We start from the raw sequence: 24,410 nt of genomic DNA on the forward strand, positions 1-24,410 counted from the left end.
AAAGAAAATCCTGTCGTTTCCATAGAAACGTTACTCGATTTGGAAGGAAATGTCTTAGAACACATAGTATTTCATAGCCACGCAATTTCCGTGTGAATTCGTCAATGAGTGGGAGTGAGGGATGCAGTAAAGAAGGATTAGTGGATCGGAAATGTGATTGTCGTATCCCAAAAGAAAATCCTGTCGTTTCCATAGAAACGTTACTCGATTTAGAAGAAAATGTCTTAGAACACATAGTAATTCATAGCGACGCAATTTCCGTGTGAATTCGTCAATGTGTGGGAGTGAGGGATGCAGTAAAGAAGGATTAGTGGATCGGAAATGAGATTGTCGTATCCCAAAAGAAAATCCTGTCGTTTCCATAGAAACGTTACTCGATTTAGAAGGAGAAGTCATAGAACCCTTAGTATTTCATAGCGACTCAATTTCTGTGTTAATTCGTCAATGTGAGGGAGCTACTGATGCAATAAAGAAGGAATAGTGCATCGAGAAGGAGATACTCGTATCGCAAAAGAAAAGCCAGTCGTTTCCATAGAAACAATACTCGATTTAGAAGGAGAAGTCATAGAACCCATAGTATTTCATTGCGACGCAATTTCCGTGTGAATTCGTCAATGAGTGGAAGTGAGGGATGCAGTAAAGAAGGATTAGTGGATCGGAAATGAGATTGTCGTATCCCAAAAGAAAATCCTGTCGTTTCCATAGAAACGTTACTCGATTTAGAAGGAGAAGTCATAGAACCCATAGTATTTCATAGCGACGAAATTTCCGTGTGAATTCGTCAATGAGTGGGAGTGAGGGATGCAGTAAAGGAGGATTAGTGGATCGGAAATGGGATTGTCGTATCCCAAAAGAAAATCCTGTCGTTTCCGAGGAAACGTTACTCGATTTAGAAAGAGAAGTCATAGAACCCATAGTAATTCATAGCGGCTTAATTTCAGTGTTAATTCGTCAATGTGAGGGAGCTAGGGATGCAATAAAGAAGGAATAGTGCATCGAGAAGGAGATACTCGTATCGCAAAAGAGAAGCCAGTCGTTTCCATAGAAACGTTACTCGATTTAGAAGGAAATGTCTTAGAACACATAGTATTTCATAGCGCCGCAATTTCCGTGTGAATTCGCCAATGTGTGGGAGTAAGGGATGCAGCAAAGAAGGACTAGTAGATCGGAAATGTGATTGTTGTATCCCAAAAGAAAATCCTGTCGTTTGCATAGAAACGTTACTCGATTTAGAAGGAAATGTCTTAGAACACAAAGTATTTCATAGCGACGCAATTTCCGTGTGAATTCGTCAATGTGTGGGAGTGAGGGATGCAGTAAAGAAGGATTAGTGGATCGGAAATGAGATTGTCGTATCCCAAAAGAAAATCCTGTCGTTTCCATAGAAACGTTACTCGATTTAGAAGGAAATGTCTTAGAACACATAGTACTCGTATTTCATAGCGACGCAATTTCCGTGTGAATTCGTCAATGTGTGGGAGTGAGGGATGCAGTAAAGAAGGATTAGTGGATCGGAAATGAGATTGTCGTATCCCAAAAGAAAATCCTGTCGTTTCCATAGAAACGTTACTCGATTTAGAAGGAAATGTCTTAGAACACATAGTATTTCATAGCGACGCAATTTCCGTGTGAATTCGCCAATGTGTGGGAGTAAGGGATGCAGCAAAGAAGGATTAGTGGATCGGAAATGTGATTGTCGTATCCCAAAAGAAAATCCTGTCGTTTCCATAGAAACGTTACTCGATTTTGAAGGAAATGTCTTAGAACACATAGTATTTCATAGCGACGCAATTCCCGTATGAATTCGTCAATGAGTGGGAGTGAGGGATGCAGCAAAGAAGGATTAGTGGATCGGAAATGAGATTGTCATATCCCAAAAGAAAATCCTGTCGTTTCCATAGAAACGTTACTCGATTTAGAAGGAGAAGTCATAGAACCCATAGTATTTCATTGCGACGCAATTTCCGTGTGAATTCGTCAATGAGTGGAAGTGAGGGATGCAGTAAAGAAGGATTAGTGGATCGGAAATGACATTGTCGAATCCCAAAAGAAAATCCTGTCATTTCCATAGAAACGTTACTCGATTGAGAAGGAGAAGTCATAGAACCCATAGTATTTCATAGCGACGCAATTTCCGTGTGAATTAGTCAATGAGTGGGTGTGATTGATGCAGTAAAGAAGGATTAGTGGATCGGAAATGTGATTGTCGTATCCCAAATGAAAATCCTGTCGTTTCCTTATAAATGTTACTCGATTTAGAAGGAAATGTCTTAGAACACATAGTATTTCATAGCGACGCAATTTCCGTATGAATTCGTCAATGTGTGGGATTGGGGGATGCAGTAAAGAAGGATTAGTGGATCGGAAATGAGATTGTCGTATCCCAAAAGAAAATCCTGTCGTTTCCATAGAAACGTTACTCGATTTGGAAGGAAATGTCTTAGAACACATAGTATTTCATAGCCACGCAATTTCCGTGTGAATTCGTCAATGAGTGGGAGTGAGGGATGCAGTAAAGAAGGATTAGTGGATCGGAAATGTGATTGTCGTATCCCAAAAGAAAATCCTGTCGTTTCCATAGAAACGTTACTCGATTTAGAAGAAAATGTCTTAGAACACATAGTAATTCATAGCGACGCAATTTCCGTGTGAATTCGTCAATGTGTGGGAGTGAGGGATGCAGTAAAGAAGGATTAGTGGATCGGAAATGAGATTGTCGTATCCCAAAAGAAAATCCTGTCGTTTCCATAGAAACGTTACTCGATTTAGAAAGAGAAGTCATAGAACCCTTAGTATTTCATAGCGACTCAATTTCTGTGTTAATTCGTCAATGTGAGGGAGCTACTGATGCAATAAAGAAGGAATAGTGCATCGAGAAGGAGATACTCGTATCGCAAAAGAAAAGCCAGTCGTTTCCATAGAAACAATACTCGATTTAGAAGGAGAAGTCATAGAACCCATAGTATTTCATTGCGACGCAATTTCCGTGTGAATTCGTCAATGAGTGGAAGTGAGGGATGCAGTAATGAAGGATTAGTGGATCGGAAATGAGATTGTCGTATCCCAAAAGAAAATCCTGTCGTTTCCATAGAAACGTTACTCGATTTAGAAGGAGAAGTCATAGAACCCATAGTATTTCATAGCGACGAAATTTCCGTGTGAATTCGTCAATGAGTGGGAGTGAGGGATGCAGTAAAGGAGGATTAGTGGATCGGAAATGGGATTGTCGTATCCCAAAAGAAAATCCTGTCGTTTCCGAGGAAACGTTACTCGATTTAGAAGGAGAAGTCATAGAACCCATAGTAATTCATAGCGGCTTAATTTCAGTGTTAATTCGTCAATGTGAGGGAGCTAGGGATGCAATAAAGAAGGAATAGTGCATCGAGAAGGAGATACTCGTATCGCAAAAGAGAAGCCAGTCGTTTCCATAGAAACGTTACTCGATTTAGAAGGAAATGTCTTAGAACACATAGTATTTCATAGCGCCGCAATTTCCGTGTGAATTCGCCAATGTGTGGGAGTAAGGGATGCAGCAAAGAAGGATTAGTAGATCGGAAATGTGATTGTTGTATCCCAAAAGAAAATCCTGTCGTTTGCATAGAAACGTTACTCGATTTAGAAGGAAATGTCTTAGAACACAAAGTATTTCATAGCGACGCAATTTCCGTGTGAATTCGTCAATGTGTGGGAGTGAGGGATGCAGTAAAGAAGGATTAGTGGATCGGAAATGAGATTGTCGTATCCCAAAAGAAAATCCTGTCGTTTCCATAGAAACGTTACTCGATTTAGAAGGAAATGTCTTAGAACACATAGTACTCGTATTTAATAGCGACGCAATTTCCGTGTGAATTCGTCAATGTGTGGGAGTGAGGGATGCAGTAAAGAAGGATTAGTGGATCGGAAATGAGATTGTCGTATCGACAAAAGAAAATCCTGTCGTTTCCATAGAAACTTTACTCGATTTAGAAGGAAATGTCTTAGAACACATAGTGTTTCATAGCGACGCAATTTCCGTGTGAATTCGCCAATGTGTGGGAGTAAGGGATGCAGCAAAGAAGGATTAGTGGATCGGAAATGTGATTGTCGTATCCCAAAAGAAAATCCTGCCGTTTGCATAGAAACGTTACTCGATTTAGAAGGAAATGTCTTAGAACACAAAGTATTTCATAGCGACGCAATTTCCGTGTGAATTCGTCAATGTGTGGGAGTGAGGGATGCAGTAAAGAAGGATTAGTGGATCGGAAATGAGATTGTCGTATCCCAAAAGAAAATCCTGTCGTTTCCATAGAAACGTTACTCGATTTGGAAGGAAATGTCTTAGAACACATAGTATTTCATAGCCACGCAATTTCCGTGTGAATTCGTCAATGAGTGGGAGTGAGGGATGCAGTAAAGAAGGATTAGTGGATCGGAAATGTGATTGTCGTATCCCAAAAGAAAATCCTGTCGTTTCCATAGAAACGTTACTCGATTTAGAAGAAAATGTCTTAGAACACATAGTAATTCATAGCGACGCAATTTCCGTGTGAATTCGTCAATGTGTGGGAGTGAGGGATGCAGTAAAGAAGGATTAGTGGATCGGAAATGAGTTTGTCGTATCCCAAAAGAAAATCCTGTCGTTTCCATAGAAACGTTACTCGATTTAGAAGGAGAAGTCATAGAACCCTTAGTATTTCATAGCGACTCAATTTCTGTGTTAATTCGTCAATGTGAGGGAGCTACTGATGCAATAAAGAAGGAATAGTGCATCGATAAGGAGATACTCGTATCGCAAAAGAAAAGCCAGTCGTTTCCATAGAAACAATACTCGATTTAGAAGGAGAAGTCATAGAACCCATAGTATGTCATTGCGACGCAATTTCCGTGTGAATTCGTCAATGAGTGGAAGTAAGGGATGCAGTAAAGAAGGATTAGTGGATCGGAAATGAGATTGTCGTATCCCAAAAGAAAATCCTGTCGTTTCCATAGAAACGTTACTCGATTTAGAAGGAGAAGTCATAGAACCCATAGTATTTCATAGCGACGAAATTTCCGTGTGAATTCGTCAATGAGTGGGAGTGAGGGATGCAGTAAAGGAGGATTAGTGGATCGGAAATGAGATTGTCGTATCCCAAAAGAAAATCCTGTCGTTTCCGAGGAAACGTTACTCGATTTAGAAGGAGAAGTCATAGAACCCATAGTAATTCATAGCGACTTAATATCAGTGTTAATTCGTCAATGTGAGGGAGCTAGGGATGCAATAAAGAAGGAATAGTGCATCGAGAAGGAGATACTCGTATCGCAAAAGAGAAGCCAGTCGTTTCCATAGAAACGTTACTCGATTTAGAAGGAAATGTCTTAGAACACATAGTATTTCATAGCGCCGCAATTTCCGTGTGAATTCGCCAATGTGTGGGAGTAAGGGATGCAGCAAAGAAGGATTAGTAGATCGGAAATGTGATTGTTGTATCCCAAAAGAAAATCCTGTCGTTTGCATAGAAACGTTACTCGATTTAGAAGGAAATGTCTTAGAACACAAAGTATTTCATAGCGACGCAATTTCCGTGTGAATTCGTCAATGTGTGGGAGTGAGGGATGCAGTAAAGAAGGATTAGTGGATCGGAAATGAGATTGTCGTCTCCCAAAAGAAAATCCTGTCGTTTCCATAGAAACGTTACTCGATTTAGAAGGAAATGTCTTAAAACACATAGTACTCGTATTTAATAGCGACGCAATTTCCGTGTGAATTCGTCAATGTGTGGGACTGAGGAGTGCAGTAAAGAAGGATTAGTGGATCGGAAATGAGATTGTCGTATCGACAAAAGAAAATCCTGTCGTTTCCATAGAAACGTTACTCGATTTAGAAGGAAATGTCTTAGAACACATAGTGTTTCATAGCGACGCAATTTCCGTGTGAATTCGCCAATGTGTGGGAGTAAGGGATGCAGCAAAGAAGGATTAGTGGATCGGAAATGTGATTGTCGTATCCCAAAAGAAAATCCTGCCGTTTGCATAGAAACGTTACTCGATTTAGAAGGAAATGTCTTAGAACACAAAGTATTTCATAGCGACGCAATTTCCGTGTGAATTCGTCAATGTGTGGGAGTGAGGGATGCAGTAAAGAAGGATTAGTGGATCGGAAATGAGATTGTCGTATCCCAAAAGAAAATCCTGTCGTTTCCATAGAAGCGTTACTCGATTTGGAAGGAAATGTCTTAGAACACATAGTATTTCATAGCCACGCAATTTCCGTGTGAATTCGTCAATGAGTGGGAGTGAGGGATGCAGTAAAGAAGGATTAGTGGATCGGAAATGTGATTGTCGTATCCCAAAAGAAAATCCTGTCGTTTCCATAGATACGTTACTCGATTTAGAAGGAAATGTCTTAGAAGACATAGTAATTCATAGCGACGCAATTTCCGTGTGAATTCGTCAATGTGTGGGAGTGAGGGATGCAGTAAAGAAGGATTAGTGGATCGGAAATGAGATTGTCGTATCCCAAAAGAAAATCCTGTCGTTTCCATAGAAACGTTACTCGATTTAGAAGGAAATGTCTTAGAACACATAGTATTTCATAGCGACGCAATTTCCGTATGAATTCGTCAATGAGTGGGAGTGAGGGATGCAGTAAAGAAGGATTAGTGGATCGGAAATGAGATTGTCGTATCCCTAAAGAAAATCCTGTCGTTTCCATAGAAACGTTACTCGATTTAGATGGAGAAGTCATAGAACCCATAGTATTTCATTGCGACGCAATTTCCGTGTGAATTCGTCAATGAGTGGAAGTGAGGGATGCAGTAAAGAAGGATTAGTGGATCGGAAATGAGATTGTCGTATCCCAAAAGAAAATCCTGTCATTTCCATAGAAACGTTACTCGATTTAGAAGGAGAAGTCATAGAACCCATAGTATTTCATAGCGACGCAATTTCCGTGTGAATTAGTCAATGAGTGGGTGTGATTGATGCAGTAAAGAAGGATTAGTGGATCGGAAATGAGATTGTCGTATCCCAAAAGAAAATCCTGTCGTTTGCATAGAAACGTTACTCGATTTAGAAGGAAATGTCTTAGAACACATAGTATTTCATAGCGACGCAATTCCCGTATGAATTCGTCAATGAGTGGGAGTGAGGGATGCAGTAAAGAAGGATTAGTGGATCGGAAATGAGATTGTCATATCCCAAAAGAAAATCCTGTCGTTTCCATAGAAACGTTACTCGATTTAGAAGGAGAAGTCATAGAACCCATAGTATTTCATTGCGACGAAATTTCCGTGTGAATTCGTCAATGAGTGGAAGTGAGGGATGCAGTAAAGAAGGATTAGTGGATCGGAAATGACATTGTCGTATCCCAAAAGAAAATCCTGTCATTTCCATAGAAACGTTACTCGATTTAGAAGGAGAAGTCATAGAACCCATAGTATTTCATAGCGACGCAATTTCCGTGTGAATTAGTCAATGAGTGGGTGTGATTGATGCAGTAAAGAAGGATTAGTGGATCGGAAATGTGATTGTCGTATCCCAAAAGAAAATCCTGTCGTTTCCATATAAATGTTACTCGATTTAGAAGGAAATGTCTTAGAACACATAGTATTTCATAGCGACGCAATTTCCGTATGAATTCGTCAATGTGTGAGATTGGGGGATGCAGTAAAGAAGGATTAGTGGATCGGAAATGAGATTGTCGTATCCCAAAAGAAAATCCTGTCGTTTCCATAGAAACGTTACTCGATTTGGAAGGAAATGTCTTAGAACACATAGTATTTCATAGCCACGCAATTTCCGTGTGAATTCGTCAATGAGTGGGAGTGAGGGATGCAGTAAAGAAGGATTAGTGGATCGGAAATGTGATTGTCGTATCCCAAAAGAAAATCCTGTCGTTTCCATAGAAACGTTACTCGATTTAGAAGAAAATGTCTTAGAACACATAGTAATTCATAGCGACGCAATTTCCGTGTGAATTCGTCAATGTGTGGGAGTGAGGGATGCAGTAAAGAAGGATTAGTGGATCGGAAATGAGATTGTCGTATCCCAAAAGAAAATCCTGTCGTTTCCATAGAAACGTTACTCGATTTAGAAGGAGAAGTCATAGAACCCTTAGTATTTCATAGCGACTCAATTTCTGTGTTAATTCGTCAATGTGAGGGAGCTACTGATGCAATAAAGAAGGAATAGTGCATCGAGAAGGAGATACTCGTATCGCAAAAGAAAAGCCAGTCGTTTCCATAGAAACAATACTCGATTTAGAAGGAGAAGTCATAGAACCCATAGTATTTCATTGCGACGAAATTTCCGTGTGAATTCGTCAATGAGTGGAAGTGAGGGATGCAGTAAAGAAGGATTAGTGGATCGGAAATGAGATTGTCGTATCCCAAAAGAAAATCCTGTCGTCTCCATAGAAACGTTACTCGATTTACAAGGAGAAGTCATAGAACCCATAGTATTTCATAGCGACGAAATTTCCGTGTGAATTCGTCAATGAGTGGGAGTGAGGGATCCAGTAAAGGAGGATTAGTGGATCGGAAATGGGATTGTCGTATCCCAAAAGAAAATCCTGTCGTTTCCGAGGAAACGTCACTCGATTTAGAAGGAGAAGTCATAGAACCCATAGTAATTCATAGCGGCTTAATTTCAGTGTTAATTCGTCAATGTGAGGGAGCTAGGGATGCAATAAAGAAGGAATAGTGCATCGAGAAGGAGATACTCGTATCGCAAAAGAGAAGCCAGTCGTTTCCATAGAAACGTTACTCGATTTAGAAGGAAATGTCTTAGAACACATAGTATTTCATAGCGCCGCAATTTCCGTGTGAATTCGCCAATGTGTGGGAGTAAGGGATGCAGCAAAGAAGGACTAGTAGATCGGAAATGTGATTGTTGTATCCCAAAAGAAAATCCTGTCGTTTGCATAGAAACGTTACTCGATTTAGAAGGAAATGTCTTAGAACACAAAGTATTTCATAGCGACGCAATTTCCGTGTGAATTCGTCAATGTGTGGGAGTGAGGGATGCAGTAAAGAAGGATTAGTGGATCGGAAATGAGATTGTCGTATCCCAAAAGAAAATCCTGTCGTTTCCATAGAAACGTTTCTCGATTTAGAAGGAAATGTCTTAGAACACATAGTACTCGTATTTAATAGCGACGCAATTTCCGTGTGAATTCGTCAATGTGTGGGAGTGAGGGATGCAGTAAAGAAGGATTAGTGGATCGGAAATGAGATTGTCGTATCGACAAAAGAAAATCCTGTTGTTTCCATAGAAACGTTTCTCGATTTAGAAGGAAATGTCTTAGAACACATAGTGTTTCATAGCGACGCAAATTCCATGTGAATTCGCCAATGTGTGGGAGTAAGGGATGCAGCAAAGAAGGATTAGTGGATCGGAAATGTGATTGTCGTATCATAAAAGAAAATCCTGCCGTTTGCATAGAAACGTTACTCGATTTAGAAGGAAATGTCTTAGAACACAAAGTATTTCATAGCGACGCAATTTCCGTGTGAATTCGTCAATGTGTGGGAGTGAGGGATGCAGTAAAGAAGGATTAGTGGATCGGAAATGAGATTGTCGTATCCCAAAAGAAAATCCTGTCGTTTCCATAGAAACGTTACTCGATTTGGAAGGAAATGTCTTAGAACACATAGTATTTCATAGCCACGCAATTTCCGTGTGAATTCGTCAATGAGTGGGAGTGAGGGATGCAGTAAAGAAGGATTAGTGGATCGGAAATGTGATTGTCGTATCCCAAAAGAAAATCCTGTCGTTTCCATAGAAACGTTACTCGATTTAGAAGAAAATGTCTTAGAACACATAGTAATTCATAGCGACGCAATTTCCGTGTGAATTCGTCAATGTGTGGGAGTGAGGGATGCAGTAAAGAAGGATTAGTGGATCGGAAATGAGATTGTCGTATCCCAAAAGAAAATCCTGTCGTTTCCATAGAAACGTTACTCGATTTAGAAGGAGAAGTCATAGAACCCTTAGTATTTCATAGCGACTCAATTTCTGTGTTAATTCGTCAATGTGAGGGAGCTACTGATGCAATAAAGAAGGAATAGTGCATCGAGAAGGAGATACTCGTATCGCAAAAGAAAAGCCAGTCGTTTCCATAGAAACAATACTCGATTTAGATGGAGAAGTCATAGAACCCATAGTATTTCATTGCGACGCAATTTCCGTGTGAATTCGTCAATGAGTGGAAGTGAGGGATGCAGTAAAGAAGGATTAGTGGATCGGAAATGAGATTGTCGTACCCCAAAAGAAAATCCTGTCGTTTCCATAGAAACGTTACTCGATTTAGAAGGAGAAGTCATAGAACCCATAGTATTTCATAGCGACGAAATTTCCGTGTGAATTCGTCAATGAGTGGGAGTGAGGGATGCAGTAAAGGAGGATTAGTGGATCGGAAATGAGATTGTCGTATCCCAAAAGAAAATCCTGTCGTTTCCGAGGAAACGTTACTCGATTTAGAAGGAGAAGTCATAGAACCCATAGTAATTCATAGCGACTTAATTTCAGTGTTAATTCGTCAATGTGAGGGAGCTAGGGATGCAATAAAGAAGGAATAGTGCATCGAGAAGGAGATACTCGTATCGCAAAAGAGAAGCCAGTCGTTTCCATAGAAACGTTACTCGATTTAGAAGGAAATGTCTTAGAACACATAGTATTTCATAGCGCCGCAATTTCCGTGTGAATTCGCCAATGTGTGGGAGTAAGGGATGCAGCAAAGAAGGATTAGTAGATCGGAAATGTGATTGTTGTATCCCAAAAGAAAATCCTGTCGTTTGCATAGAAACGTTACTCGATTTAGAAGGAAATGTCTTAGAACACAAAGTATTTCATAGCGACGCAATTTCCGTGTGAATTCGTCAATGTGTGGGAGTGAGGGATGCAGTAAAGAAGGATTAGTGGATCGGAAATGAGATTGTCGTCTCCCAAAAGAAAATCCAGTCGTTTCCATAGAAACGTTACTCGATTTAGAAGGAAATGTCTTAGAACACATAGTACTCGTATTTCATAGCGACGCAATTTCCGTGTGAATTCGTCAATGTGTGGGAGTGAGGGATGCAGTAAAGAAGGATTAGTGGATCGGAAATGAGATTGTCGTATCCCAAAAGAAAATCCTGTCGTTTCCATAGAAACGTTACTCGATTTAGAAGGAAATGTCTTAGAACACATAGTATTTCATAGCGACGCAATTTCCGTGTGAATTCGCCAATGTGTGGGAGTAAGGGATGCAGCAAAGAAGGATTAGTGGATCGGAAATGTAATTGTCGTATCCCAAAAGAAAATCCTGTCGTTTCCATAGAAACGTTACTCGATTTTGAAGGAAATGTCTTAGAACACATAGTATTTCATAGCGACGCAATTCCCGTATGAATTCGTCAATGAGTGGGAGTGAGGGATGAAGTAAAGAAGGATTAGTGGATCGGAAATGAGATTGTCATATCCCAAAAGAAAATCCTGTCGTTTCCATAGAAACGTTACTCGATTTAGAAGGAGAAGTCATAGAACCCATAGTATTTCATTGCGACGCAATTTCCGTGTGAATTCGTCAATGAGTGGAAGTGAGGGATGCAGTAAAGAAGGATTAGTGGATCGGAAATGACATTGTCGTATCCCAAAAGAAAATCCTGTCATTTCCATAGAAACGTTACTCGATTTAGAAGGAGAAGTCATAGAACCCATAGTATTTCATAGCGACGCAATTTCCGTGTGAATTAGTCAATGAGTGGGTGTGATTGATGCAGTAAAGAAGGATTAGTGGATCGGAAATGTGATTGTCGTATCCCAAAAGAAAATCCTGTGGTTTCCATATAAATGTTACTCGATTTAGAAGGAAATATCTTAGAACACATAGTATTTCATAGCGACGCAATTTCCGTATGAATTCGTCAATGTGTGGGATTGGGGGATGCAGTAAAGAAGGATTAGTGGATCGGAAATGAGATTGTCGTATCCCAAAAGAAAATCCTGTCGTTTCCATAGAAACGTTACTCGATTTGGAAGGAAATGTCTTAGAACACATAGTATTTCATAGCCACGCAATTTCCGTGTGAATTCGTCAATGAGTGGGAGTGAGGGATGCAGTAAAGAAGGATTAGTGGATCGGAAATGTGATTGTCGTATCCCAAAAGAAAATCCTGTCGTTTCCATAGAAACGTTACTCGATTTAGAAGAAAATGTCTTAGAACACATAGTAATTCATAGCGACGCAATTTCCGTGTGAATTCGTCAATGTGTGGGAGTGAGGGATGCAGTAAAGAAGGATTAGTGGATCGGAAATGAGATTGTCGTATCCCAAAAGAAAATCCTGTCGTTTCCATAGAAACGTTACTCGATTTAGAAGGAGAAGTCATAGAACCCTTAGTATTTCATAGCGACTCAATTTCTGTGTTAATTCGTCAATGTGAGGGAGCTACTGATGCAATAAAGAAGGAATAGTGCATCGAGAAGGAGATACTCGTATCGCAAAAGAAAAGCCAGTCGTTTCCATAGAAACAATACTCGATTTAGAAGGAGAAGTCATAGAACCCATAGTATTTCATTGCGACGCAATTTCCGTGTGAATTCGTCAATGAGTGGAAGTGAGGGATGCAGTAAAGAAGGATTAGTGGATCGGAAATGAGATTGTCGTATCCCAAAAGAAAATCCTGTCGTTTCCATAGAAACGTTACTCGATTTAGAAGGAGAAGTCATAGAACCCATAGTATCTCATAGCGACGAAATTTCCGTGTGAATTCGTCAATGAGTGGGAGTGAGGGTTGCAGTAAAGGAGGATTAGTGGATCGGAAATGGGATTGTCGTATCCCAAAAGAAAATCCTGTCGTTTCCGAGGAAACGCAACTCGATTTAGAAGGAGAAGTCATAGAACCCATAGTAATTCATAGCGGCTTAATTTCAGTGTTAATTCGTCAATGTGAGGGAGCTAGGGATGCAATAAAGAAGGAATAGTGCATCGAGAAGGAGATACTCGTATCGCAAAAGAGAAGCCAGTCGTTTCCATAGAAACGTTACTCGATTTAGAAGGAAATGTCTTAGAACACATAGTATTTCATAGCGCCGCAATTTCCGTGTGAATTCGCCAATGTGTGGGAGTAAGGGATGCAGCAAAGAAGGATTAGTAGATCGGAAATGTGATTGTTGTATCCCAAAAGAAAATCCTGTCGTTTGCATAGAAACGTTACTCGATTTAGAAGGAAATGTCTTAGAACACAAAGTATTTCATAGCGACGCAATTTCCGTGTGAATTCGTCAATGTGTGGGAGTGAGGGATGCAGTAAAGAAGGATTAGTGGATCGGAAATGAGATTGTCGTATCCCAAAAGAAAATCCTGTCGTTTCCATAGAAACGTTACTCGATTTAGAAGGAAATGTCTTAGAACACATAGTACTCGTATTTAATAGCGACGCAATTTCCGTGTGAATTCGTCAATGTGTGGGAGTGAGGGATGCAGTAAAGAAGGATTAGTGGATCGGAAATGAGATTGTCGTATCGACAAAAGAAAATCCTGTCGTTTCCATAGAAACGTTACTCGATTTAGAAGGAAATGTCTTAGAACACATAGTGTTTCATAGCGACGCAATTTCCGTGTGAATTCGCCAATGTGTGGGAGTAAGGGATGCAGCAAAGAAGGATTAGTGGATCGGAAATGTGATTGTCGTATCCCAAAAGAAAATCCTGCCGTTTGCATAGAAACGTTACTCGATTTAGAAGGAAATGTCTTAGAACACAAAGTATTTCATAGCGACGCAATTTTCCGTGTGAATTCGTCAATGTGTGGCAGTGAGGGATGCAGTAAAGAAGGATTAGTGGATCGGAAATGAGATTGTCGTATCCCAAAAGAAAATCCTGTCGTTTCCATAGAAACGTTACTCGATTTGGAAGGAAATGTCTTAGAACACATAGTATTTCATAGCCACGCAATTTCCGTGTGAATTCGTCAATGAGTGGGAGTGAGGGATGCAGTAAAGAAGGATTAGTGGATCGGAAATGTGATTGTCGTATCCCAAAAGAAAATCCTGTCGTTTCCATAGAAACGTTACTCGATTTAGAAGAAAATGTCTTAGAACACATAGTAATTCATAGCGACGCAATTTCCGTGTGAATTCGTCAATGTGTGGGAGTGAGGGATGCAGTAAAGAAGGATTAGTGGATCGGAAATGAGATTGTCGTATCCCAAAAGAAAATCCTGTCGTTTCCATAGAAACGTTACTCGATTTAGAAGGAGAAGTCATAGAACCCTTAGTATTTCATAGCGACTCAATTTCTGTGTTAATTCGTCAATGTGAGGGAGCTACTGATGCAATAAAGAAGGAATAGTGCATCGAGAAGGAGATACTCGTATCGCAAAAGAAAAGCCAGTCGTTTCCATAGAAACAATACTCGATTTAGAAGGAGAAGTCATAGAACCCATAGTATTTCATTGCGACGCAATTTCCGTGTGAATTCGTCAATGAGTGGAAGTGAGGGATGCAGTAAAGAAGGATTAGTGGATCGGAAATGAGATTGACGTATCCCAAAAGAAAATCGTGTCGTTTCCATAGAAACGTTACTCGATTTAGAAGGAGAAGTCATAGAACCCATAGTATTTCATAGCGACGAAATTTCCGTGTGAATTCGTCAATGAGTGGGAGTGAGGGATGCAGTAAAGGAGGATTAGTGGATCGGAAATGAGATTGTCGTATCCCAAAAGAAAATCCTGTCGTTTCCGAGGAAACGTTACTCGATTTAGAAGGAGAAGTCATAGAAACCCATAGTAATTCATAGCGACTTAATTTCAGTGTTAATTCGTCAATGTGAGGGAGCTAGGGATGCAATAAAGAAGGAATAGTGCATCGAGAAGGAGATACTCGTATCGCAAAAGAGAAGCCAGTCGTTTCCATAGAAACGTTACTCGATTTAGAAGGAAATGTCTTAGAACACATAGTATTTCATAGCGCCGCAATTTCCGTGTGAATTCGCCAATGTGTGGGAGTAAGGGATGCAGCAAAGAAGGATTAGTAGATCGGAAATGTGATTGTTGTATCCCAAAAGAAAATCCTGTCGTTTGCATAGAAACGTTACTCGATTTAGAAGGAAATGTCTTAGAACACAAAGTATTTCATAGCGACGCAATTTCCGTGTGAATTCGTCAATGTCTGGGAGTGAGGGATGCAGTAAAGAAGGATTAGTGGATCGGAAATGAGATTGTCGTCTCCGAAAAGAAAATCCTGTCGTTTCCATAGAAACGTTACTCGATTTAGAAGGAAATGTCTTAAAACACATAGTACTCGTATTTAATAGCGACGCAATTTCCGTGTGAATTCGTCAATGTGTGGGAGTGGGGGATGCAGTAAAGAAGGATTAGTGGATCGGAAATGAGATTGTCGTATCCCAAAAGAAAATCCTGTCGTTTCCATAGAAGCGTTACTCGATTTGGAAGGAAATGTCTTAGAACACATAGTATTTCATAGCCACGCAATTTCCGTGTGAATTCGTCAATGAGTGGGAGTGAGGGATGCAGTAAAGAAGGATTAGTGGATCGGAAATGTGATTGTCGTATCCCAAAAGAAAATCCTGTCGTTTCCATAGATACGTTACTCGATTCAGAAGGAAATGTCTTAGAAGACATAGTAATTCATAGCGACGCAATTTCCGTGTGAATTCGTCAATGTGTGGGAGTGAGGGATGCAGTAAAGAAGGATTAGTGGATCGGAAATGAGATTGTCGTATCCCAAAAGAAAATCCTGTCGTTTCCATAGAAACGTTACTCGATTTAGAAGGAAATGTCTTAGAACACATAGTATTTCATAGCGACGCAATTTCCGTATGAATTCGTCAATGAGTGGGAGTGAGGGATGCAGTAAAGAAGGATTAGTGGATCGGAAATGAGATTGTCGTATCCCAAAAGAAAATCCTGTCGTTTCCATAGAAACGTTACTCGATTTAGAAGGAGAAGTCATAGAACCCATAGTATTTCATTGCGACGCAATTTCCGTGTGAATTCGTCAATGAGTGGAAGTGAGGGATGCAGTAAAGAAGGATTAGTGGATCGGAAATGAGATTGTCGTATCCCAAAAGAAAATCCTGTCATTTCCATAGAAACGTTACTCGATTTAGAAGGAGAAGTCATAGAACCCATAGTATTTCATAGCGACGCAATTTCCGTGTGAATTAGTCAATGAGTGGGTGTGATTGATGCAGTAAAGAAGGATTAGTGGATCGGAAATGAGATTGTCGTATCCCAAAAGAAAATCCTGTCGTTTGCATAGAAACGTTACTCGATTTAGAAGGAAATGTCTTAGAACACAATGTATTTCATAGCGACGCAATTTCCGTGTGAATTCGTCAATGTGTGGGAGTGAGGGATGCAGTAAGGAAGGATTAGTGGATCGGAAATGAGATTGTCGTATCCCAAAAGAAAATCCAGTCGTTTCCATAGAAACGTTACTCGATTTGGAAGGAAATGTCTTAGAACACATAGTATTTCATAGCCACGCAATTTCCGTGTGAATTCGTCAATGAGTGGGAGTGAGGGATGCAGTAAAGAATGATTAGTGGATCGGAAATGAGATTGTCGTATCCCAAAAGAAAATCCTGTCGTTTCCATAGAAACGTTACTCGAATTAGCAGGAGAAGTCATAGAACCCATAGTATTTCATAGCGACGCAATTTCCGTGCGAATTCGTCAATGTGTGGGAGTGAGGGATGCAGTAAAGAAGGATTAGTGGATCGGAAATGAGATTGTCGTATCCCAAAATCGAATCCTGTCGTTTCCATAGAAACGTTACTCGATTTAGAAGGAAATGTCTTAAAACACATAGTATTTCATAGCGACGCAATTTCCGTGTGAATTCGTCAATGTGTGGGAGTGAGGGATGCAGTAAAGAAGGATTAGTGGATCGGAAATGTGATTGTCGTAACCCAAAAGAAAATCCTGTCGTTTCCATAGAAACGTTACTCGATTTAGTAGGAAATGTCTTGGAACACATAGTATTTCATAGCGACGCAATTTTCATGTGAGTTCGTCAATGTGTGGGAGTGAGGGATGCAGTAAAGAAGGATTAGTTGATCGGAAATGAGATTGTCGTATCCCAAAAGAAAATCCTGTCGTTTCCATAGAAACGTTACTCGATTTAGAAGGAGAAGTCATAGATCCCTTAGTATTTCATAGCGACTCAATTTCTGTGTTAATTCGTCAATGTGAGGGAGCTAGGGATGCAATAAAGAAGGAATAGTGCATCGAGAACGCGATACTCGTATCGCAAAAGAAAAGCCAGTCGCTTCCATAGAAACGATACTCGATTTAGAAGGAGAAGTCATAGAACCCATAGTATTTCATTGCGACGCAACTGCTGTGTTAATTCGTCAATGTGTGGGAGTGAGGGATGCAGTAAAGAAGGATTAGTGGATCGGAAATGTGATTGTCGTATCCCAAAAGAAAATCCTGTCGTTTCCATAGAAACGTTACTCGATTTAGAAGGAAATGTCTTAGAACACATAGTATTTCATAGCGACGCAATTTCCGTGTGAATTCGTCAATGTGTGGGAGTGAGGGATGCAGTAAAGAAGGATTAGTGGATCGGAAATGTGATTGTCGTAACCCAAAAGAAAATCCTGTCGTTTCCATAGAAACGTTACTCGATTTAGTAGGAAATGTCTTGGAACACATAGTATTTCATAGCGACGCAATTTTCATGTGAGTTCGTCAATGTGTGGGAGTGAGGGATGCAGTAAAGAAGGATTAGTGGATCGGAAATGAGATTGTCGTATCCCAAAAGAAAATCCTGTCGTTTCCATAGAAACGTTACTCGATTTAGAAGGAGAAGTCATAGAACCCTTAGTATTTCATAGCGACTCAATTTCTGTGTTAATTCGTCAATGTGAGGGAGCTAGGGATGCAATAAAGAAGGAATAGTGCATCGAGAAGGAGATACTCGTATCGCAAGAGAAAAGCCAGTCGTTTCCATAGAAACAATACTCGATTTAGAAGGTGAAGTCATAGAACCCATAGTATTTCATTGCGACGCAATTTCCGTGTGAATTCGTCAATGAGTGGAAGTGAGGGATGCAGTAAAGAAGGATTAGTGGATCGGAAATGAGATTGTCGTATCCCAAAAGAAAATCCTGTCGTTTCCATAGAAACGTTACTCGATTTAGAAGGAGAAGTCATAGAACCCATAGTATTTCATAGCGACGCATTTTCCGTGTGAATTAGTCAATGAGTGGGAGTGAGGGATGCAGTAAAGAAGGATTAGTGGATCGGAAATGTAATTGTCGTATCCCAAAAGAAAATCCTGTCGTTTCCATAGAAATGTTACTCGATTTAGAAGGAAATGTCTTAGAACACATAGTATTTCATAGCGACGCAATTTCCGTGTGAATTCGTCAATGTGTGGGTGTGATTGATGCAATAAAGAAGGATTAGTGGATCGGAAATGTTATTGTCGTATCCCAAAAGAAAATCCTGTCGTTTCCATAGAAACGTTACTCGATTTAGAAGGAAATGTCTTAGAACACATAGTATTTCATAGCGACGCAATTTCCGTGTGAATTCGTCAATGTGAGGGGGTTAGGGATGCAACAAAGAAGGAATAGTGCATCGAGAAGGAGATACTCGTATCGCAAAAGAAAAGCCAGTCGTTTCGATAGAAACGATACTCGATTTAGAAGGAGAAGTCATAGAACCCATAGTATTTCATTGCGACGCAATTGCTGTGTTAATTCGTCAATGTGTGGGAGTGAGGGATGCAGTAAAGAAGGATTAGTGGATCGGAAATGTGATTGTCATATCCCAAAAGAAAATCCTGTCGTTTCCATAGGAACGTTACTCGATTTAGAAGGAAATGTCTTAGAACACATAGTATTTCATAGCGACGCAATTTCCGTGTGAATTCGTCAATGTGTGGGAGTTAGGGATGCAGTAAAGAAGGATTAGTGGATCGGAAATGTGATTGTCGTATCCCAAAAGAAAATCCTGTCGTTTCCATAGAAACGTTACTCGATGTAGAAGGAAATGTCTTAGAACACATAGTATTTCATAGCGACGCAATTTCCGTGTGAATTCGTCAATGTGTGGGAGTGAGGGATGCAGTAATGAAGGATTAGTGGATCGGAAATGAGATTGCCGTATCCCAAAAGAAAATCCTGTCGTTTCCATAGAAACGTTACTCGATTTAGAAGGAAATGTCTTAGAACACATAGTATTTCATAGCGACGCAATTTCCGTGTGAATTCGTCAATGTGTGGGAGTAAGAGATGCAGTAAAGAAGGATTAGTGGATCGGAAATGTGATTGTCGTATCCCAAAAGATAATCCTGTCTTTTCCATAGAATCGTTACTCGATTTAGAAGGAGAAGTCATAGAACCCATGGTATTTTATAGCGACTCAATTTCTGTGTTAACTCTTCAATGTGAGGGAGCTAGGGATGCAATAAAGAAGGAATAGTGCATCGAGAACGCGATACTCGTACCGCAAAAGAAAAGCCAGTCGTTTCCATAGAAACGATACTCGATTTAGAAGGAGAAGTCATAGAACCCATAGTATTTCATTGCGACGCAATTGCTGTGTTAATTCGTCAATGTGTGGGAGTGAGGGATGCAGTAAAGAAGGATTAGTGGATCGGAAATGTGATTGTCGTATCCCAAAAGAAAATCCTGTCGTTTCCATAGAAACGTTACTCGATTAAGAAGGAAATGTCTTAGAACACATAGTATTTCATAGCGACGCAATTTCCGTGTGAATTCGTCAATGTGTGGGGGTGAGGGATGCAGTAAAAAAGGATTAGTGGATCGGAAATGAGCTTGTCGTATCCCAAAAGAGAATCCTGTCGTTTTCATAGAAACGTTACTCGATTTAGAAGGAAATGTCTTAGAACACATAGTATTTCATAGCGACGCAATTTCCGTGTGAATTCGTCAATGTGTGGGAGTTAGGGATGCAGTAAAGAAGGATTAGTGGATCGGAAATGAGATTGTCGTATCCCAAAAGAAAATCCTGTCGTTTCCATAGAAACGTTACGCGATTTAGAAGGAGAAGTCATAGAACCCATAGTATTTTATAGCGACGCAATTTCAGTGTGAATTCGTCAATGAGTGGGAGTGAGGGATGCAGTAAAGAAGGATTAGTGGATCGGAAATGAGATTGTCGTATCCCAAAAGAAAATCCAGTCGTTTCGATAGAAACGTTACTCGATTTAGATGGAAATGTCTTAGAACACATAGTATTTCATAGCGACGCAATTTCCGTGTGAATTCGTCAATGTGTGGGAGTAAGGGATGCAGTAAAGAAGGATTAGTGGATCGGAAATGAGATTGTCGTATCCCAAAAGAAAATCCTGTCGTTTCCATAGGAACGTTACTCGATTTAGAAGGAAATGTCTTAGAACACATAGTATTTCATAGCGACGCAATTTCCGTGTGAATTCGCCAATGTGTGGGAGTAAGGGATGCAGCAAAGAAGGATTAGTGGATCGGAAATGTGATTGTCGTAGCCCAAAAGAAAATCCTGTCGTTTCCATAGAAACGTTACTCGATGTAGAAGGAAATGTCTTAGAACACATAATATTTCATAGCGACGCAATTTCCGTGTGAATTCGTCAATGAGTGGGAGTGAGGGATGCAGTAAAGAAGGATTAGTGGATCGGAAATGAGATTGTCGTATCCCAAAAGAAAATCCTGTCGTTTCCAAAGAAACGTTACTCGATTTAGAAGGAGAAGTCATAGAACCCATAGTAATTCATAGCGACTCAATTTCTGTGTTAATTCGTCACTGTGAGGGAGCTAGGGATGCAATAAAGAAGGGATAGTGCATCGAGAAGGAGATACTCGTATCGCAAAAGAAAAGCCAGTCGTTTCCATAGAAACGATACTCGATTTAGAAGGAGAAGTCATAGAACCCATAGTATTTCATAGCGACGCAATTTCCGTGTGAATTCGTCAATGTGTGGGAGTGAGGGATGCAGTAATGAAGGATTAGTGGATCGGAAATTAGATTGTCGTATCCCAAAAGAAAATCCTGTCGTTTCCATAGAAACGTTACTCGATTTGGAAGGAAATGTCTTAGAACACATAGTATTTCATAGCGACGCAATTTCCGTGTGAATTCGTCAATGAGTGGGAGTGAGGGATGCAATACAGAAGGATTAGTGGATCGGAAATGTGATTGTCGTATCCCAAAAGAAAATCCTGTCGTTTCCGTAGAAACGTTATTCGATTTAGAAGGAAATGTCTTAGAACACATAGTATTTCATAGCGACGCTTTTTCCGTGTGAATTCGTCAATGTGTGGGAGTAAGGGATGCAGTAAAGAAGGATTAGTGGATCGGAAATGAGATTGTCGTATCCCAAAAGAAAATCCTCTCGTTTCCATAGAAACGTTACTCGATTTAGAAGGAAATGTCTTAGAACACATAGTACTTCATAGCGACGCAAATTTCGTGTGAATTCGCCAATGTGAGGGAGTAAGGGATGCAGCAAAGAAGGATTAGTGGATCGGAAATGTGATTGTCGTACCCCAAAAGAAAATCCTGTCGTTTCCATAGAAACGTTACTCGATTTTGAAGGAAATGTCTTAGAACACATAATATTTCATAGCGACGCAATTTCTGTGTTAATTCGTCAATGTGACGGAGCTAGGGATGCAATAAAGAAGGAATAGTGCATCGAGAACGAGATACTCGTATCGCAAAAGAAAAGCCAGTCGTTTCCATAGAAACGATACTCGATTTAGAAGGAGAAGTCATAGAACCCATAGTATTTCATTGCGAAGCAATTGCTGTGTTAATTCGTCAATGTGTGGGAGTGAGGGATGCAGTAAAGAAGGCTTAGTGGATCGGAAATGTGATTGTCGTATCCCAAAAGAAAATCCTGTCGTTTCCATAGAAACGTTACTCGATTTAGTAGGAAATGTCTTAGAACACATAGTACTTCATAGCGACGCAATTTCCGTGTGAATTCGTCAATGTGTGGGAGTGAGGGATGCAGTAAAGAAGGATTAGTGGATCGGAAATGAGATTGTCGTATCCCAAAAGAAAATCCTGTCGTTTCTATAGAAACGTTACTCGATTTAGAAGGAGAAGTCATAGAACCCATAGTAATTCATAGCGGCTCAATTTCTGTGTTAATTCGTCAATGTGAGGGAGGTAGGGATGCAATAAAGAAGGAATAGTGCATCGAGAAGGAGATACTCGTATCGCAAAAGAAAAGCCAGTCGTTTCCATAGAAACGATACTCGATTTTGAAGGAGAAGTCATAGAACCCATAGTATTTCATTGCGACGCAATTGCTGTGTTAATTCGTCAATGTGTGGGAGTGAGGGATGCAGTAAAGAAGGATTAGTGGATCGGAAATGTGATTGTCGTATCCCAAAAGAAATTCCTGTCGTTTCCATAGAAAAGTTACTCGATTTAGAAGGAAATGTCTTAGAACACATAGTATTTCATAGCGACGCAATTTCCGTGTGAATTCGTCAATGTGTGGGAGTGAGGGATGCAGTAAAGAAAGATTAGTGGATCGGAAATGTGATTGTCGTATCCCAAAAGAAATTCCTGTCGTTTCCATAGAAACGTTACTCGATTTAGAAAGAAATGACTTAGAACACATAGTATTTCATAGCGACGCAATTTCCATGTGATTTCGTAAATGTGTGCGAGTGAGGGATGCAGTAATGAAGGATTAGTGGATCGGAAATGACATTGTCGTATCCCAAGAGAAAATCCTGTCGTTTCCATAGAAACGTTACTTGATTTGGAAGGAAATGACTTAGAACACATAGTATTTCATAGCGACGCAATTTCCGTGTGAATTCGTCAATGAGTGGGAGTGAGGGATGCAATAAAGAAGGATTAGTGGATCGGAAATGTGATTGTCGTATCCCAAAAGAAAATCCTGTCGTATCCATAGAAACGTTACTCGATTTAGAAGGAAATGTCTTAGAACACATAGTATTTCATAGCGACGCAATTTCCGTGTGAATTCGTCAATGTGTGGGAGTAAGGGATGCAGTAAAGAAGGATTAGTGGATCGGAAATGAGATTGTCGTATCCCAAAAGAAAATCCTGTCGTTTCCATAGAAACGTTACTCGATTTAGAAGGAAATGTCTTAGAACACATAGTATTTCATAGCGACGCAATTTCCGTGTGAATTCGCCAATGTGAGGGAGTAAGGGATGCAGCAAAGAAGGATTAGTGGATCGGAAATGTGATTGTCGCATCCCAAAAGAAAATCCTGTCGTCTCCATAGAAACGTTACTCGATTTAGAAGGAAATGCCTTCGAACACATAGTATTTCATAGCGACGCAATTTCCGTGCGAATTCGTCAATGTGTGGGAGTGAGGGATGCAGTAATGTAGGATTAGTGGATCGGAAATGAAATTGTCGTATCCCAAAAGAAAATCCTGTCGTTTCCATAGAAACGTTACTCGATTTGGAAGGAAATGTCTTAGAACACATAGTATTTCATAGCGACGCAATCTCCGTGTGAATTCGTCAATGAGTGGGAGTGAGGGATGCAGTAAAGAAGGATTAGTGGATCGGAAATGTGATTGTCGTATCCCAAAAGAAAATCCTGTCGTTTCCATAGAAACGTTACTCGATTTAGAAGGAAATGTCTTAGAACACATAGTATTTCATAGCGACGCAATTTCCGAGTGAATTCTTCAATGTGTGGGAGTAAGGGATGCAGTAAAGAAGGATTAGTGGATCGGAAATGAGATTGTCGTATCCTAAAAGAAAATCCTGTCGTTTCCATAGAAACGTTACTCGATTTAGAAGGAATTGTCTTAGAACACATAGTATTTCATAGCGATGCAATCTCCTTGTGAATTCGCCAACGTGTGGGAGTAAGGGATGCAGCAAAGAAGGATTAGTGGATCGGAAATGAGATTGTCGTATCCCAAAAGGAAATCCTGTCGTTTCCATAGAAACGTTACTCGATTTAGAAGGAGAAGTCATAGAAACCATAGTAATTCATAGCGACTCAATTTCTGTGTTAATTCGTCAATGTGAGGGAGCTAGGGATGCAATAAAGAAGGAATAGTGCATCGAGAAGGAGATACTCGTATCGCAAAAGAAAAGCCAGTCGTTTCCATAGAAACGATTCTCGATTTAGAAGGAGAAGTCATAGAACCCATAGTATTTAATTGCGACGCAATTGCTGTGTTAATTCGTCAATGTGTGGGAGGGAGGGATGCAGTAATGAAGGAATAGTGGATCGGAAATGAGATTGTCGTATCCCAAAAGAAAATCCTGTCGTTTCCATAGAATCGTTACTCGATTTAGAAGGAGAAGTCATAGAACCCATAGTATTTCATAGCGACTCAATTTCTGTGTTAATTCGTCAATGTCAGGGAGATAGGGATGCAATAAAGAAGGAATAGTGCATCGAGAACGAGATACGCGTATCGCAAAAGAAAAGCCAGTCGTTTCCATAGAAACGATACTCGATTTAGAAGGAGAAG

The sequence above is a fragment of the Schistocerca serialis genome, chromosome 6 (assembly GCF_023864345.2).
Source record: "Schistocerca serialis cubense isolate TAMUIC-IGC-003099 chromosome 6, iqSchSeri2.2, whole genome shotgun sequence".
Taxonomy (NCBI): Eukaryota; Metazoa; Arthropoda; class Insecta; order Orthoptera; family Acrididae; genus Schistocerca; species Schistocerca serialis.